Source organism: Fukomys damarensis, unplaced genomic scaffold (genome assembly GCF_012274545.1).
Source record: "Fukomys damarensis isolate Sample0158 unplaced genomic scaffold, DMR_v1.0_HiC HiC_scaffold_28, whole genome shotgun sequence".
Classification (NCBI taxonomy): domain Eukaryota; kingdom Metazoa; phylum Chordata; class Mammalia; order Rodentia; family Bathyergidae; genus Fukomys; species Fukomys damarensis.
In genome coordinates, this window is record NW_022900940.1 from 20,210,341 (window position 1) to 20,228,176 (window position 17,836).

At 38.3% G+C, this 17,836-nt stretch overlaps 1 long non-coding RNA gene and 1 pseudogene across 1 annotated transcript in view; one reads left to right on the plus strand and one right to left on the minus strand.

The window, feature by feature from the left end:
- The window catches only part of LOC117283624, a 64,994-nt gene that overhangs the window by 16,240 nt on the left and 30,918 nt on the right, over positions 1–17,836 (minus strand). The window lies entirely within an intron of this gene.
- LOC104865895 lies at positions 16,442–17,666 on the plus strand (annotated as a pseudogene).

Here is a 17,836-nt window from a genome sequence, read left to right on the forward strand (position 1 = left end):
AAAATGATACACCACCAATGTCAAACTTCCAAGCACTGCACAAAACACACCACGACAGGTAATCTGACTGTCAGGGTTCAACCACCAGCACCTCAAGGACGGAAAGCTTGCTACTCTAAAAGACAACTGATGTTGAATGGAGTAAATAAACAAAACATAGTACTCCATGTTTTGTTTGTTTGCTATTTTACTGTTATTCTTGGTGACAGAAATATGGCTTTGTAGCAGTAGCCTTCTAGAAATCTTTCTGTGTATTAAACATTTTACTAAAATGTGCCCACCCCTTCATGTGTGCATATACGTTGTATATATAATTACTAAACTGGGTGGATCATTCTGACATGGATATTCTTTCCGAACCATGGATAAAGTTCTATGTCACGGGCCAGGAAGTTAGCTCAGTGGTTCGGGTGCCTGCTTTGCAAGTTCTATCTCACTAGAAGCAGAAGGACTCTGTGGGTCACAAAATAAGCCGTTGATCATCAGTCAAGAAACAGAAATGTGTGACCCATAGGCCTCAGTATAAACAGTACATCCGAGAGATGTTAACTTATGACTGAAGAAAAATGAGAATAATTCCACTGTCTATGATGTAAACTATATATATTCACATTCTCCTGGTTTTGGGGGGGCTGATAATAAATAAATAAAAGAACAATATTTGGGGACACAGATTCTTCAAGTTCAGGGATATTCTTTTAAATCCTTCTCTAATTTTTAAAAATTTTATTTCCCTTTTAGTGATAAAAAAAATCTCAATTCCACAGGAAAAATGAGGGGGCTAAAAAGAAAATATATTCTGTAAAATTTATCAAACATGTATTAGTGCTTCAAATACTAATGTAGCACAGAAGTGCACAGTTTGGGGAGGAGAACGATCAGTCCCTGCCCTTAAGGAACTCAGTTTCATTGGATAGACAGATAGCAACATAATATAACAATTGCTATATTATTATAACATAATGACACTTTATTGCTGTAGCAAATTACCATGAAGCTGCTACGGCGGTTTAAAACACTGATTAGAATTCTACAATAAAGTTGTCAGCAGGTCCAGAGTTCCTGTTGCCGCTCTGGAGGAGAATCTATTCTACACTTCATTTAGCTTTAAATGGTTTCTGGTTCCCCTGGCCTACGAACACATTGTAATCTCTGCCTCTGTCGTCACATTGCTTTCCCTTCTGAGTCCTACTTCTCTTCTTTTTGTTCTTATGAGAACATAGTCATTAGAGTCAGGCATACTCAACATTCAGGATGATCTTTGACTCAGTTATATCTTCGAGACTTTTTTTTCCAAATAAGATAACATCCACAGGTCCTGCAAACTTGAAGGTGGATACATATCTTTTGGAGGACCATTAGCCAAGCCACTACAGCAAAACATGATGTGCAGCTGTCCTCAGTTGAAGTTCAGAAATTAAGGTTCCAAGTGATAAGATAACTTGTCTAAGATCACGAACATGGAGACTGGCAGAAGTGGAACTCACATGCTGACATGACTCAAAATACCTGCTCTTTTTTTTTAAAATCTCTATTCAATCATAAGATTATAATACACTATCACACGAGGCCTAAAATGATCATGAGAATTTATTCAGATCAAATGAAGATTGTGAAAAGCCTTGTAAGAACTAATCTTGAAGACAGGTGTGGAATAAAAATGTTGTATAAGATGATGATAAATACATAAATAAGCATCAAATACTACATTATGTGAAGCCTACCATAGAAGATGAAGTGCTCTAGGTGGAAGGCTCTAAAATTGAGACATTTCATCCCTGGTGTGAATAATCTGCAATAATACATAAGATCCTAATAAGATTACTGACATTTAGAAATGGGAAGAAAGGAGCTAAAGGTGTAGGGAAGGTGGGATGGGTAGGGGAAGGGTAATAAGGGAAAAGAAAAAAATGTGAGATAATGAAAATATGAAAATAAAGTGTTTGTAGATGGAGTGGGGGGTGAAGGGAGGGCAGGGACAAGGGGGAAAAATGAGAACCAAGACCTGTCATATAGAGGTACAAGATCCCAACAATGAATGTAACTGTACTGTATCACTAAAATGTACCAATAAACTCAATTAAAGCTGAAAAAAAATTAAGACATTTCAGAGGAAGAGAGAATATCTGCACCTCAGAAAAGAGAGGAGGGAGTTGGAAATAACTAACAAGTGGGTGGAAGTTGAGAGGTGACTAAAAGGAGAAGTCAATTTTAGTTATCTCAAAAAGGTATCACAGACATTGAGAAGGTTAAGACAAAAGAACATAAGAGAGAAACCGTGGGAGTATGTTGAGAATCAGAAGAAATACAATTTGGTTCAGTGCAGGGTATATAAAGTGGATTATTGATAGAGAAGACTAAGGGCCTTGGTAAAAGCATTTGACAGAGAATTTTATGCTATGCCTAGGAATTTAGACTTGGCTCTAAAACTGGGAGCCACTAAACACTCTGCAAGATATAGTGAAAGAAGCTGATGGAAAACAAAAATCAAGAGAAATAAAATCTGCCTCTCTTCCTCCCATACTCTCTTTTTGTGGTTTCATTGCATAAAACACAATTTTAATTAATCCATTACCTTTGTTCTAGGGAAGGATGTAGTATCTTCCTTGTAACTGCCTGCTCTGTGATGCTGCTCTACCATGCCACCCAACCTTGGAGCCAGCCAACTGTGAATTGAGACCTCTATGAATTATGAGCTAAATAAATCTTTCTTCCTTTAACTTTGGGTATCAAGTATTTTATGTCAGCAATGAGAAAAGTAACCAAGACACCACCTGAGGCTTTCCTCAGCAGACATGCAACATTCCAACTTCATGAGAACTCCATTGTACTTTTGGCTTCACTCTTATAACTTCACACACTGCCCTCTCATGAGCAACTTGCCTAGCCTCAAAGGCCTTCTTCTGAAATCTGAGTACAACCCGCTATGACCACACAGTTCCTGCATTATGCATGCCTGTAAAACCAGCAACACACAGATGATTTCAACATTTATTGCCAGCTCAAGTGGTAGCCAGGTACACCTGGATTATGGCTGTAGCTACTTCTGCCGCCTCAAGCAGGAGCCAGGTACTCCCTGAGTGTCTGGAGGACTGAACACTTAGAAACTCTTACCTAGTTGCCCTGGAAGAACTAAGCTCCATAGAGATCTGTTATCAAAGCAAAGTATTTCATTTTTGCACCTTTGGGTCTACAAAGGGGGAATGAGGGGATCTTGCTAATTCCTGAGATGCCCTCAAAGCATCTTTCCTATTGTCCTGGTGCAAAGTAACTTGCCTTTTTCTATTGCACCTGTATCCAGGTGGTGTGCTATCTAAGTATTAATCAGGTCTGACCCTTCTTAACTTCTGAGATCAGATGAGATCATTCACATTCAAGATGGTACAGCCATAATAAATTTACTGCTAGAGTGTAATGTGCATGGTTTCTAATTCAACTGATAATGGAGTCTTTGTTCTCGATTGAAATCTTCAGAGCCTCACTTTTACTGTATGCATTTTACTGTATGCACTTTTACTGTATGCATTTTACTATGTATGGTCTTCTGAGCTCTAACCAGATCTACCAATTTGGCTTACAATATTTTAGGGCTTCTCTACCTGACATCACTAAACCTTTCCTAACTTCCCTTGAAACTACTTCCAGACTTCTGAACCACACGATTAGGTACAATCAAAGCAACAACTCTCCTCCTGTTACCAGTTTCTGTCTCGGTTACTTTGTCAACGGTGGGACAAAATATTCAACACTGACAACTTAAAGGATAGGTTTATTTTTGCTCATGGTCTCGGTTCATGTAGACCAGCTTAAAGCAGAAATGGCAAGGCAGAAGGTCAGGCCAGACAAAATCTTGCTCTTATCATGGTGTCTAGGAAGGAAAGAACAAAGAGAAGAACCAGGGAGGGAGGGAGATATACCCTTCCAGGTTATACCCTCAGTGATTTGCCTCTTCTGAGGAGGCCCTGCATTCTAATTGCACATTTAGTAATGAACACATCAGTGAATTAATCCACTGATAAGCATAGTAACCTCATGATCCCATCACCTCCCAAAAGTCCAACCTTTGAACACACGAAGCTTTTCTGAGACATTCTAATCTAAAAACAAAAACAGTCTGAGAAGGTAACTCAATTCAATTGTTTCCAATTTCCAGGAGGAGACCTGAGCATCAGCCTCTTTATACTCTGAAATGAGTGGTTTGTTTCCATTAGTTATCTCCCAAAAGAAGACTTTTTAATGTGTGGACACTTAGGTCTCCAAGGGCTAAAAGAGTTAATTAAATTAGATACAATGATTAGTCACAATACATTCAAAATTTAGGGGCTCTAATCTTTTAATTTTCAGAGAAGAACCTGGATCAGAGGGAGACATAGCTAATAAGAGGTTGGAAGAGCATTTTCCTTTACTAGAGAGGCAAATCCAGTATCTGGCCACTATTCCTTTCTATGTGACAGGAGTAGAGAGCAGAAAATAAGTAGCTATTCACTTCTAACAGTATCTTCAACTGGTGTACCAGAATCTCACTGGGTGAAAGCCAAACTAGAACCTGAAAACAACAATCTCTACAGAGGTCTCTCTGGAATACATTCTCATTTTCTTGCCCCATGAATCAACCCATGTTTTCTCCATCATGTATTCTTCCTTAAAAGTTATGAGAGAGAGAGAAATGGACCTTCAGTTGCTTCAACATAAATTTAACATCCGAAAATAGAAAGCAAGAAACAGTCTCAAATGAATCTTAAAAATCTTTACAATAAACAAAAACATTAATAATGAATAACATTTGTTGAGCATGTTAGAAAGCACTTTCACATGCATAATTCCATTTTATAGAGAATAAATGAAACAATATATAAAACATGCTTAGAATTATACTTGAAACAAAGCAGGTGTTCAATAAATATCATTCTTCTTCTTATTTACCACCGTACTATTTCTGCTGTCACCAGCTCAGCCTGCCTCTGGGCTGTCACTTCCTATTGCTCTCTGCAGTGAAAACTAGGGCAATATTGTTCTCTTCCTTAACCTTCTTACAAACAGAATCCTACTAAATCCCTTTAAAAGGAACCTGCAGGAGTGCAGAAGTTGTAAATCATTTTAATGGGAAAAAAATTATTTCTCTACTCAACATAAATATAGCCTGTGTCTATTAAACTAAAACAGCAGAATGCTAGTAGTAGTTTATTTCAGCTGCCCTAACAAGCAAATTACACCAGAATGCACCAATCCAGATGATTGCCACATGATCAGTTATGCACATGATCAAAAATATTGCCATAATGATGTTATTGTGGCTCTCTTGATATCATACAGATGGCAGGCTGGCCCTTCAAGTCCTGATAACCATGATAAACTAATAATTTCTCCTGTGGCTGGAATCCTACCAAGTTTAAAATATATCTCTCCTTTGCATCTTTCTCACACACACACACACACACACACACACATACACACAATATTTACAAGCACTGAGTTAAAAATAAAGCTCTACTGTATAACTGCTGCTTCCTGTTTTCTACTATTGCATACAGAGGCAAATACATCTAGCCCCTTTCCTTCTCTATTAATATTTAGTTCATCTTTCAATGTCATTTCCATGTCCTCTGCAGTCAGAATTAACCCTTTGTGTTTCTTGGCTCCCATAGCTGGACACAAGAATGACTAATTAGTTTCAATTCTATCATGTGTAACAATTGGCTGTTTCTATGCTGAGTTCCTCTACAGGATGAAGGAAGGACAATGTTTTTATCTTTGTATGCTCCCCAGAGCCTACTGTGGTGACTGGCATTTGGTGGGTTTTCAGTCAATGTTTGTGAAATTTAAATGAAAGTTGGATAAAAAGTACAGGGAAGAAACATCCATTTCTTAACATGCTCAGCTGATCTCCTATCATTAGAGCCTTCCCACTTCAAATACATGGAATCTTCTTGTGGAGACTAGGGCATATTCAACAGGTCCTATGGTAAAGGAATCTTTCCTGAAACTGTGTCAGTAACAAAGGGCATGCATTACACTGGATCAAAGACTACAAGAACTTTCTACATTGTACTTAGCATAAGAATCAAAGAAATCAGTCTCTTTAAGGAAGGCACCCCAGCAACCCTGGACTGACATGTGTCAATTAGGTCTGCCAAGCAGAGTATTGTCATTGTTGTATGGGATCTGGAGATCACATTATTTCTAGAGCCAATGCTTTATTGGCTAAAACCACTGACTGCTAATGATCTAGGAATAATGGAAATAAGGGTACTATTCAGCAACAATTTCTTCTCTTAGTTCAAGGTTTCAGTCAAGATGGATTATAGTATTTTATCTTTAGGAAACAATGTGGTATGGTAAAGAAAACGTAATTCTTGTAACCAGAAAGCTTTGGTTCAAATACCAAATTTGCCAATTGATAATTAATCTTGCCCAAGTTAATAAAATTATCTGAAGTTTAATTTCTTTATCTATAGAATGAGAATAACAAGATCTTTCTTATATAAAATGGTGTTCTTTGCTTGTTCCTGGCTTTGAGTAACTCTGTTACGTCAGAGTTAACATTATTCATTCTGAGCCCAAATATAGTCACAGGGATTCCATTCATCCACTAACTCTTCAAGGTGTCTGGTAGTCTTCTTAAATCTTATGAAAATACCAGATACAGTAAAAAGGTATTTTCATGGAATGTTTGCACATTGATGTATGAGGCCAAGAGACAGAAGATATTAGTATCCTTTATGGTAAAAATAGTTGATTGCTATTATAGATGGAACAGGCAACCTCTTGCATAATGCAGGGCTAAGTCAACACTCTAAGTCATAGCTATGGGCTACACTTACAGGGTTATAACCTCATTAGCCAGGTGGCTTTCGACAGTCAAAGACAATTTTCTGCAGATGTGAAGCAGGCTATTATCAGCCAATATTCACAGCCATAGGTGGTTATATTCTTCCAGTAAAAAGGGTATGGCCAGAACATTGACCATCTCTACTACACACACATAACCTGTGCCTGGCAAAGATGTGTTAAAGTATGATGAATACACGTGTACCTCCAGGTATCCTGACCCCAAAGGAGACTGTCCTATGATATGCCAGCCTCCAATTCAAACCTTTGGTGACAACTGATCCTGAGTATCCATGAATTATTAAACATAAATTGATGTTATTAATGTTTCACATGTATTCCTTTGGCACTCATCCTCCCAGGATATATCTGCTGAAACCTAAAACAAGCCCAAGGACTTTCCTTTGTCCCACTCACACTGGACAGGTCAGAAGTGCAAGGAAGTAAGTGTTTCTAGGGGCTACTTGCAGTGAAAACAGATGGAAGTTGGAGGATAAACATGTAGCTTCTTCAACCTTCAAGTGTACCAATTCTGAGTTGTATTCTTCACCTTCTTCCAGAACACTCACAAGGGGAGGGAGGAAAGGTTTATTTAGTTCAGTTTGTAGAGGTTTCAGTCCATAATTGTCTGGATCCGAGGCAGGGTGGCATGGCAGATAAGCATAACAGAAGAGAAACAGTTCAGGGTAGGAAGAAGACAGCAAAGCAAGTAAGAGATCTCAGCAGCTTCTTTCTGCTCCTTTTATATTTTATCTAGGCTACCGGGATTAGGGAAGTGCCAAACTAATCAGAGGACTGATTTAGTAATCTCCCACCCTTAACCCCAGCATCACACACTCTAGATCTTGCCACCTCTGAAAAAGCCCACCTGTGGCTGCATGAGAGTTTGGGGGAACATTTAGACAGATTAAAACGTATGCATTTAATTTTGGTTCTCTTCCCTTTCATGCTTTTATTTGCATGCTTTTTTTAGTCACCTCTTGCTATGGTTTGAACACACATTATCCCCTCTAAAAGTCATGTTGGAATTTAGGCCCAATTGCAAAGATTTAAAAGAGTGAAAACATAATGCGACAATGGTGATTAGAGGCAGGGTCTTCAAGAGGTGATTAGAATTAGATAAGGTCCTCAAAGTGGGACCTCCATGAATGAATACCAGTTGCCTTATAAGGAGAGAAACCCAAAGACACACCATACTTCTGTGTTCCCTGTCTCTTGCTATGTGATGCCCTGCATCATCTCAAAACCCTAGTCAGCAAGAAAAACATCATTGGATGAAGCCTCTAAAGCTCAAACCAAAATCATGAGCCAAAATAAATCTCTTTTGTTTATATTTTACTCATGCTATGGAATTGCACTATTAGCAAAGAAAACAAACTCAGACACCTCCTAAATAAGCTACTTTCTCTCAAATCTTTATCTCAGTCTTATGAGGAAACCCAAACTAAGATCACACTTAACCACTAAGATTCAATATTGACATTTCTAGCATAATTCTTACAAAATGGTACTATATTTTACAAAATGGTACTGTATTAAAAAGATGCATGATGATTACTTGTTATAACAATATTTAATTAACCACAATGTACAATTCTCCCACAGCACTGGAAAGCAGAATTAAATGTATTTGTATACATGTATACACACACTCACACCCATTTACTTTGAATATTATGCAGATGAAACAAGCATTATAAAGCAGATAGCCAACTAATAATACCAAAGAGCCCTTACTGACACTTGGGAACTCTGGCCTTGCCTCTGGTGCCTCTCCCAGGACATCCACTGATAAGTAGTAGAATCTGATAGCCACTCTTCCTCCTATTGCTCTTCTTTTCTTCCTTCTCTTCCTCTCTTCCTTTTCTTTTTCTTTTCCAAGTGGATAATCATTGGAATATACCAAGCCATTCTGAATCCCCATTCTGGCCACACTAACAAATCTGAATTGTACAGTAAAATAACTGCTGTAAAATGAAATAGACCTATTATTTCCTGTACTGCTCTGTGAACTAAGAGAGTGACAAATGGGAGACCAAAACACCAAGGCAGTTGGCATTAATTAATACTAAATTTACTGAATTAAACAATGAATTTTAAAGAAATAATTCTGAGATGTCATTTCAATTAAGGTACTGTCACTGAGATAATGGATGTGGGTAGCGTCCAGGAAAGTCGATCATGGCACCATTACAGGAAGAAACTATTAACTACAAAGAAAAAGGAAAGAAATCCCTGCTTCCCAAGGCTTCTAGAAGAAACTTCAGAGTTGCTAAGCTATTAAACTTTTCTATCTTTCCAGTAAAGGAAGATATATCTCAATTAATGTCCATAATCTAGAACAGGTCACTTTAGCTCTGCCCCTGGTTACCTTGACAAGGCAGAAATAATTGTTTCCCTGGGTTTGAGCGAAAAGAAGACATTAATTAGGTCAAAAGTTTCCAACTGACACAAGACTTGGCTTTTCTCCCAAAAGTGATTCCCTCAGCTGGACTCAAAGAAATGAGTAGCAGCTTCATAGTGTTGGAAAACTGAGACATGAAGGAAAGAGGAATCACAGTCATAATATTTATAGTACAAGGAGCATCTTCCTAATTGTCACTGGGTTCTACTATAAAATTGTTCATATAAAAATACGGGTACAGAAATAGGAACTTTGAGGCTTTGGAAGCACACAGTTGAGACCTCAGAGTTGTCCGTTTCTGCCTCCACAGCAAAGCTGGTCACTACTTGGTGCTTATCATAAGGAAATATGGAAAGGAGAACTTTTAAATAAAATTTAAAATTCTAATAAAGGTAATACATATTTGATCACCAAATATAAGCATACCTGACATCTTTAAATCTGTTTGTTATATGGAAATAATAACTACTAACTGGAGGGCAAACCCCCACAATGCACCATGTTTTCCCTCCATTCCTACATCATGTTGCTCTATTTGATGCATTTATCATACTATATTTGGAAAACAAAGTACGGTGTGTTGTGAACTAAAGGGTTGGCTAGAAGCAGGGTAGAGGGTGGGGCAGAAAATAGTCCCGTCTTGCCCTCAAGGCTCCCTCCATCCCAAGTGAAAACATCCACATCCTCTGGGGTGAGCCATGTGGGAAGGAAGAAGAGACATCACCAGTCTCAGTGTTTGACTGTTTTATCAACCCTCAGCTGGCATCCATTGTGTTTTGGATGCATCGTTTTGTTTATTTTTGCTTTCCTATCTTAGAATTTTTCTTAAAACAAACAGCTCTTCTGGCCCAGGATACCCCTGGGGATTTCTGTTCACTTTAATGATCTGAAAAAAAGGACAAATTCATCTAATTATAAATATTCATGTGTTCAGCTGAGACTATGCATGTCATTATGATTCCCAAATTAGTTCAGAAGGAAACTGACATTTTATTCAAATTTCTTTATTCTTCATCGAAGCAGAATAGGGTGACATTTTTCTCTTGAAAGGAAATGGAAATTTTCCCTTGTCTTTGTTACCTGAAAATTCTCCATTCTCAGTAAAATCTTGTTTGCAGTTTCCTCCTAGAGTTACAAGAATTCAACTTCCTTTTCTTCCTTTTCTTCCTTGATCAAGTGATCAAGAGGACTAGGGCATTGTAGAGTTTACAGGAGAGGAAATGACTTAGATAAGATTAAAGGAAGCCAAATATGACACTATGAGTCACATACAATAGCTTGTTTGGTCCTCACCGGGAGGCTATTATTATCCCACAGTCTTCAGATGAAAAATTGAGAATCAGAAAAGTTAAATGGTTTGCTTAAGGTCACATAGCTCTTAAATAGAATAGTAACCCTCTGGACTCCAAATCCAGCTCTTCCAATCCACCATAACTGCTCATATTTATCCCATAAACCCTACAGATGACCTTTCTGTTTGTAGAAGACTTGGTTAGTCCCTGTCAATGCGCCAGCTGACATACCAACCATAGTTATTCACAAACAACAGATGAATGAATGGAGCCTAAAGAAATAATTTGGTAAATATTATATAAGGGCACTAAAAGTTACATAGGTTATCTTGTCCTTGAAGATTCTTACCTGAAAAATATGTATTAAAGTTTAACACAGGACCAAAAAATTGGAGAAAGAATGTGTAGAAGCAGTAGAAAACTATACCCAGTGGGGCAAAAATGACTTCTACAAACACAAGAAGTTGTTAGTTTCCTAGGCTATGTAACTCATAATTATGAATTTAGTAGTTTGGGATTTTTTTTTTTGGAGGGGTTGTTTTTCTTTTTTTTTTTTTCAACACGGTCTCGCTTTGTAATTCAGGCCAGCCTTGAACTCACTATGTATTCCAGTGTGGCCCTGAACTTTTAAGGATCCTCCTGCATCAGCCTCCAGAGTGCTGGGATTACAAGTGTGCACCACCATGCCCAGCTAAACTCAGCAGTTTTAAAACCACTTATCTCACAATTTCTCTAGGGCAGGAGTCTGAGCAACTCTTAGATTGGTTCTCTCTTGGGGTCCAATAAGGTTGCAATCAAGACATCTGACAGGCTGAAGTCTCATCTGAAGGTCAGGGTTTTCTGCCAAAACTCACACGATTGTTGAAAGAATTCCTTTCCTTAGACCTATAAAGCCAAAGGCCTATAGAAGACTGTCTCTAACCTCAGCAAAGCTCTAAAACCTCTTACAAGGGGCTTACCTGATGAGGTCAAGCCTACTCAGATAAACTCCTTTTTATTAACTCAAAGTCAAGCTAATTAGAGATCTTAATTACATCTATAAAATCCCTTTACATTTCCCATATAACATAGAATAATTACAGGAATAAATTTCATAATATTCATAGGTTTTGTCACAAAGACAAGTTACACTCTGGCTACCACAGAAACAGTATTACTTTCCAACTTGCAACTCTCAGATTTGTGCTTGATATTTTGCTAGTAATTCCTACATCAATGTGACAAATCACTGTGTTCTGTACCCATCTTCAAAACGGACTGCAGATCGTTAGTCAATTAGGTAAAGCCAGAGTGAGTATCTACGCCCAGAAAAGAACAAAGAAACTCCAAAGTCCAACATATATACAAGACTCGATCTTTTCTCAAAGATGCTTATAATCTACTTTGGAGAGAGCTGGCAACTGTTATTTGTAAAAATTGGTAAGTAAAATTACTATTTATAACATGTATTAGGTCATGTCCACACTCACAGGCCAAGTTACCAATGAATAACAAGGCATTTCGGTGGGGGTAGGGGGTGGCGGGGGGTGGCAGTGAGCAGAATAAGCAGAGAGACTGCCCCAGGATCTTTAAGACTAGTTCCAAGAATAACAGAACATTTGTAATGTTTTATTAAGATCAAGCTTTAGGGGAAAAAAATGAAAAGCAGAGAGAGATCCAAAGATAAACATCTAAAACCCTAGCATATGGCCCAACGGTTATCATTCCCCTGCGTGAGCTAAGTATCTCCTTTTCTCTATGAACAACAAGATTGTTACATGTAACGCACGAGCGATCTTCTCCAGTTGAGACATCCTCTAACGATGTCTAAGGTTGCTCCGCCTCCAGCAACACTATGACAAATATTAATTATTACCGAGGTCACCTGTAGTCCATGACATTTGTCATATGCCTCCTTTTTTGTCATTTATTTTTGAAAGCACATGTTTATGACATTTAATCACCTATTTCCTGTTTGAATAGAGATCATAATTCTGTCTCAAAGAGCTGGTGAGAGTTGACATGTGATTTATAAGCCATTTACCTAGCAGGGGCCTGGCACACAGTAGGCACTTCTATCTGCACTCAGCACCCGCCATCCATCTGAAGGCAGACTTCCAGGGCATTATTTATGAGAAACGAGAGTCTGTCTTCCTGTTAAATGAGCTTACAGAAAATTCAGGTCTGGTAATCAAAATTAATAATGGTATTCAATCTAATTTTCCAAGTCAAAGGAGTGGAAGGCTGAGTTTTAATCAATCTTTAGAGGTCAACTCACAGGGGATTTACCAGGTAAAGGGCTTGGCGCCACCTTGTGCTGAAAAATCCCTCTCTTTGTAGCCTATGTTCACATATCCTTTCTGCCAGATACCTCATGGCTCTCATAGAGACTTGAAAATCCACTCTTCCTATCCTCCTATCCTATGCTGCCAATTCTTGCTTAATACCATGTGTTTTGTTCTTTGTAAAGTTATAAATTTTTCTATTAATTCCCAAATTGGATATAATTGATTTGCATACAAAACAAAAATCAAGAGTCTACTATCAGTCCCCTACCTTCTTCTCAGCCCAGGTAGCTAGGTGTTTCCCCAGAGGCAAATTTTGTGCCATATTTCTGCAGATCTACCAGAGACAATGTGGGTGAGTGTGCATATGCATATATAGAAATGTTTACAAAGTATATAGTACTAATGCATTGTAACTTGCTTTTTCTGTACTTTGCTTTTATTTGCAATTAATTTTTTCATTATTTACTATGTTAAAGATCATTCCATATCAGTACAATTCAAGTTATCTCAAATTTTTAGTGATTTCCTATAGTGTACAAAATAACCATAATTTACTTACATAATATCCTTTTGATAAATATATGCATATACTCTAATCTTTTCTACTAATCTTTTCTATTTCAATAAATTATTGCTATTTCTGTAGTTAAAAGTACTTTGCTTATGCTGATTTATAATATGTCTTTTGCATAATATCCTGGCAGTGTGTTGCTATAATTGTTTTTTGTCTATTCATTAAAAAATATTTATTAAGAATCTAATATGTGTCAGGGCCTATTCTAGATGCTAATAACACAGCAGTGAGAATAATGTACAGAACTATTCTAGTGCTGTTTTTACAGTTTAGCAATAATAATTCATTTAATCTTTAAAATATTGTTCTTGATAGGGAGTATAATTCTCTTCATTTTATTGATGAGAAAACTGAGTCACAGAAAGATGAACTCACACAAAATGACTCAGTTAGCAGATAATGGAATGGGGCTGAGGTCAGGCAGTCTTGTTCTAGCATTCAAAGTTCATGTCCTTGCAACACACTATATTTTTGCAACCCCTCTTAAATGTTCCATCACCACAATAGCTCCATCTTACAAAAAGACTGAGCTATTTGTTAGAATATTTTCTTTTCATTTTATAAAACCACCTAAGATATTGTTTTTCTTCCAAATGACCTATCCATAGATAGGTACACTTTTCAAAGACCTATTTTAGGTCAGGTTTCCTAGAAATTGACTTGGCAATTTGAGGTTTTTGTACAGTGATTTACTGAGAATGGAAGAGGATTAAAAGCAGTAAGTTAAGGCAAAACAACAAGCTACTCAAACATTTCAATTCAACTGAATTCTAGCTTCAGCCGGAACTCATGGAGATCCCTGGAACATAAATGGCATCACAGAGTGCACATAACTGGGAAAGAAGGAATCCACTGACAAACAGCATAGCATCCCATGGTCCATTCACCCTCCACACATGAGGCTTTGGGAAGGTATTTTAGATATAAACCACAACACTCTTTAAGGCTCTCAAAGTACCTGGTACATATATGAGAGCTAGTCTTACAAAACAGTTCTGATGCCTTTTGATATTCATGGTTTTGCATAGCCCTCCTCACTGAATGTGAGCTAGACTTGAAACTTACCTGCAGCCAACAGTATGGGGCTGAAGTGCCACTGTGTGACTCCTGAGTTAATCATAAAAAGCCTTGCAGCTTCTAACTCTGTTTTTTAGGGTATTACTCCAAGGGAAGCCACTGATTAGGGGAAAAAATCATCAGGAATCCAAACTAGCAATGTGAACTGACGTGGGGAAAGAAGATATCTTCCAGGTTAATCCTCATCTATTTCAGCCATGCGATTAACTAGAAGTATAAATAAAAAGGCTTCATATGACCATAGTATTAACTACCACTGGACTGAAAAAACGTGAAGGACCCAAAGCTGAGTTCAATACCTCAAGAACCATTATCAATAATAAAATTGTTTTGAGACACTAGGTTTTGGGATATTAGTCTGCTGTAGATAAATGGAAATACACCTAGATAGATAGATAGACAGACAGACAGACATCACTGTGCAATAATTATTTGTCTTTTTTTCCCTAGGAAAAATAGAGATAAGTCTGTCCAATGATAAGCTAGTCTCTGTCATAATTTACTATACACACAGGCCTACAGTCTCAGGAAGTACATAATAAATAAATGGGGAAAGAATAAGATTCTGAAGGATAATAATTCCCTGGTGCTGTGGGTCCAACTTCAATGAACTTCCTGTATTGGTACTATAAAATTTAAGTTACACACATATTTTCTGAGTCATTATAATGTGATCTGGTAGGCCCTAAGAATGAACTTTGGAGGCAAAAACAGGTTCAGTTCCCAAATTTGTCACTTAAGAATTATGTAAGTTGGGTAGTTAATTCAAGTTTAACTTGATTATCTACAATCTTTGGATGATGAAATGCCTAACTTTGTACTATGACTACATGATGTGATTATTAATCCTCATAGGATTAATAATAATTTTTGTTAATGTGTGTTAATTGAATTGATAGTATATGTAAAATACTTAATCCAGGCATTAGTAAAATAATTAATGAGACAGCCTGTACCCTTAATAGAGCCTCATTAAATATATTATTTTCTTCATATGGTTCCCTTTCATTATAAAAACCAAGGAGTTATTCTGAACTAATACTGAAATATCCATACTAGGATTAAAAATGGTAGCAGTAAGATCTAGCTTTAAGTAGTTATTACATGCCGAGAACTGGCATTAGCAACACAGAATCTGTGACCCTAATCATAGTTAACACCAAAATTTAGAATTTGAACTAAACTTTGAAGAAATTAGCTTCTCTATAAATAATAAACTCTTCCTCCAGCAATCCAAAATTTCCTCTTTCAGGAAAGCATTGGGAAGAGGCTTTGTGTCTTAGCCACCATTTTGGAAACTTTTGCCAGTTGTTACTCTTCTGTAATGAAGGAAGTTATTAAGACTGGGGATTCTCTGACATTTCTTCACGAAGAGAAACCACGCTAACATGACATTTATATATAGTGAGATATCTATCAGCAAAGAACATTTCTTCCTAAAGCAGAAAATGACTCCATGTAATAAAATTATGAGGGATCTCTTAATCATGCCAAACAAGAAGAGGGAAATTTCAGCACTTTTATTCAGAGGATTTGATTTTCTGTATCCTTCCCATCATGCACTTGTCATGGAGGTATTTCACCTCGAGTAACACAAACATTTGATCACCATAAATAGACAGAAACTAACATAGATTTTGATTTCTGGAAAGAAACATACTCATTACTATCAGAGAAAGAAACACAGGACTGATTAAACAAATATAAATTGACTGCAACCTTATCTAGTGGCTAATACATCCTCTTTTCTCCATTAGTCTGTGATTGCAGGTTTTAACAGAAAATCCATTTCCACAGGGCTGCTTAATAATAAATATAATGTAAAATGAAAGTGATTCTCCTTTCCCAGCAAACATAAAAAAATATGTCTTGTCTCCCACTTTGGAAACCATAGTTTGTCCATATAAGCTTATGTCTAACACATACACAATGAAACTTTCAAGGGAGAATATCAAACAACTCTCCTCAGAAAGACAAAATGAGAGGCAGAGCAGCCACGATGAGGCACGCACTGCCCCTGTGCTTTGCTACCGTTTGGCTGCTGGTGTCCCTGGGCCACACTGCCACCACTGAGTACCTTAGAGAAGTTTCACTTTAAGTAATGGGTGGTGTGACATCAAAAAGAATACATCACAAAGGAGTACCACCACAGGCAGCAGATACCTGCCAGCAAATGGAGTAAGATCAATGCACACAACAAGGAAAACCACACATCTAAAATGGCTTTGAATCAATTTTCAGACATGAGCTTTACTGAAATAAAATGTAAATATCTTTGGTCAGAGCCCCAGAATTACTCAGCCACCAAAGTAACTACTTTTGGGGTACTGATCCCAACCCAGCCTCCATGGACTGGTGGAAAAAGGAAATTCTGTCTCAGAGGTGAAAACTCAGGGTGCATGCAGCAGTTGCTGGACCTTCTCCATCACAGGAGGCCTGGACTCAGATGTGGCCATCACTAGTGGGAAAAGGCTGTCTCTGGCAAGGCAGCAGCACTTGGGCCGTGCCCGGGACTTCAACATTCACGGCTCCAAGGGGGTCCCCCAGCCAGGCCTTCGAGTTCATCCTGTACAAGAGCATCATGGGCAAAGACACCCACCCCTGTAAGGGCAAGGATGGTCACTGCAGGTTCCAGCCCCAGAAGGCCACTGTGTTTGCCAAAGATGTTGATGAGGAGGCTATGGTGGAGGCAGTGGCCCTGTACAATCCTGTGAGCTTTGCCTTCAAGGTGAGTGAAGACTTCATGTCATACAAAAGTGAAATCTACTGTAGTACTTCCTGTCATAAAACTCGAGATAAAGTGAACTATATGGTACTGGCTGTTGGGTACAGACCACGGGCACCCTACTGGACTGTGGAAAACTAGGGCATAGACTTGGGGAAGAATGGGTACTTCCTTGTTGAATATGGGAAGAGCATGTGTGGCCTGGGCGCCTGTGCCTCCTACCCCATTCCTCTGGTGTGAGCCAGGGTGCCAGCAGCAACTGGTTGGTGGAGAGCAGCTGGCCTCACGTCCTGGAGACAGGTGGATGTCCACCCAGGAGCCCCTGCTTCCCACCCTCACCCTGTTCCAAAGAAGAGGGGTCCCTGCACCAGGAACCCACCACGTCTTCTGACGGATGGCATCACCAGCCCTGTGCCTTCCCTTTGGGTTTCAATGGACTCAAGCTCACATGGACAGAAAAGATTCTTTCTTTCCAGAGGGCCACTTCCATGTGTGCAGAGCTTCAGTGAATACATTTTCCATGTTCTTTGTTCAATAAATGTTCAGGGCCAGAAAAAAAGAAAGACAAAATGAACCACTAGAATAGAAATGACACAAAAGTCAGGTGGCCTCAAGAATATCTCTTTTCTGTCTTTGGCCATCTCAGTCTCAAGATGTCTCCCTTTTTGG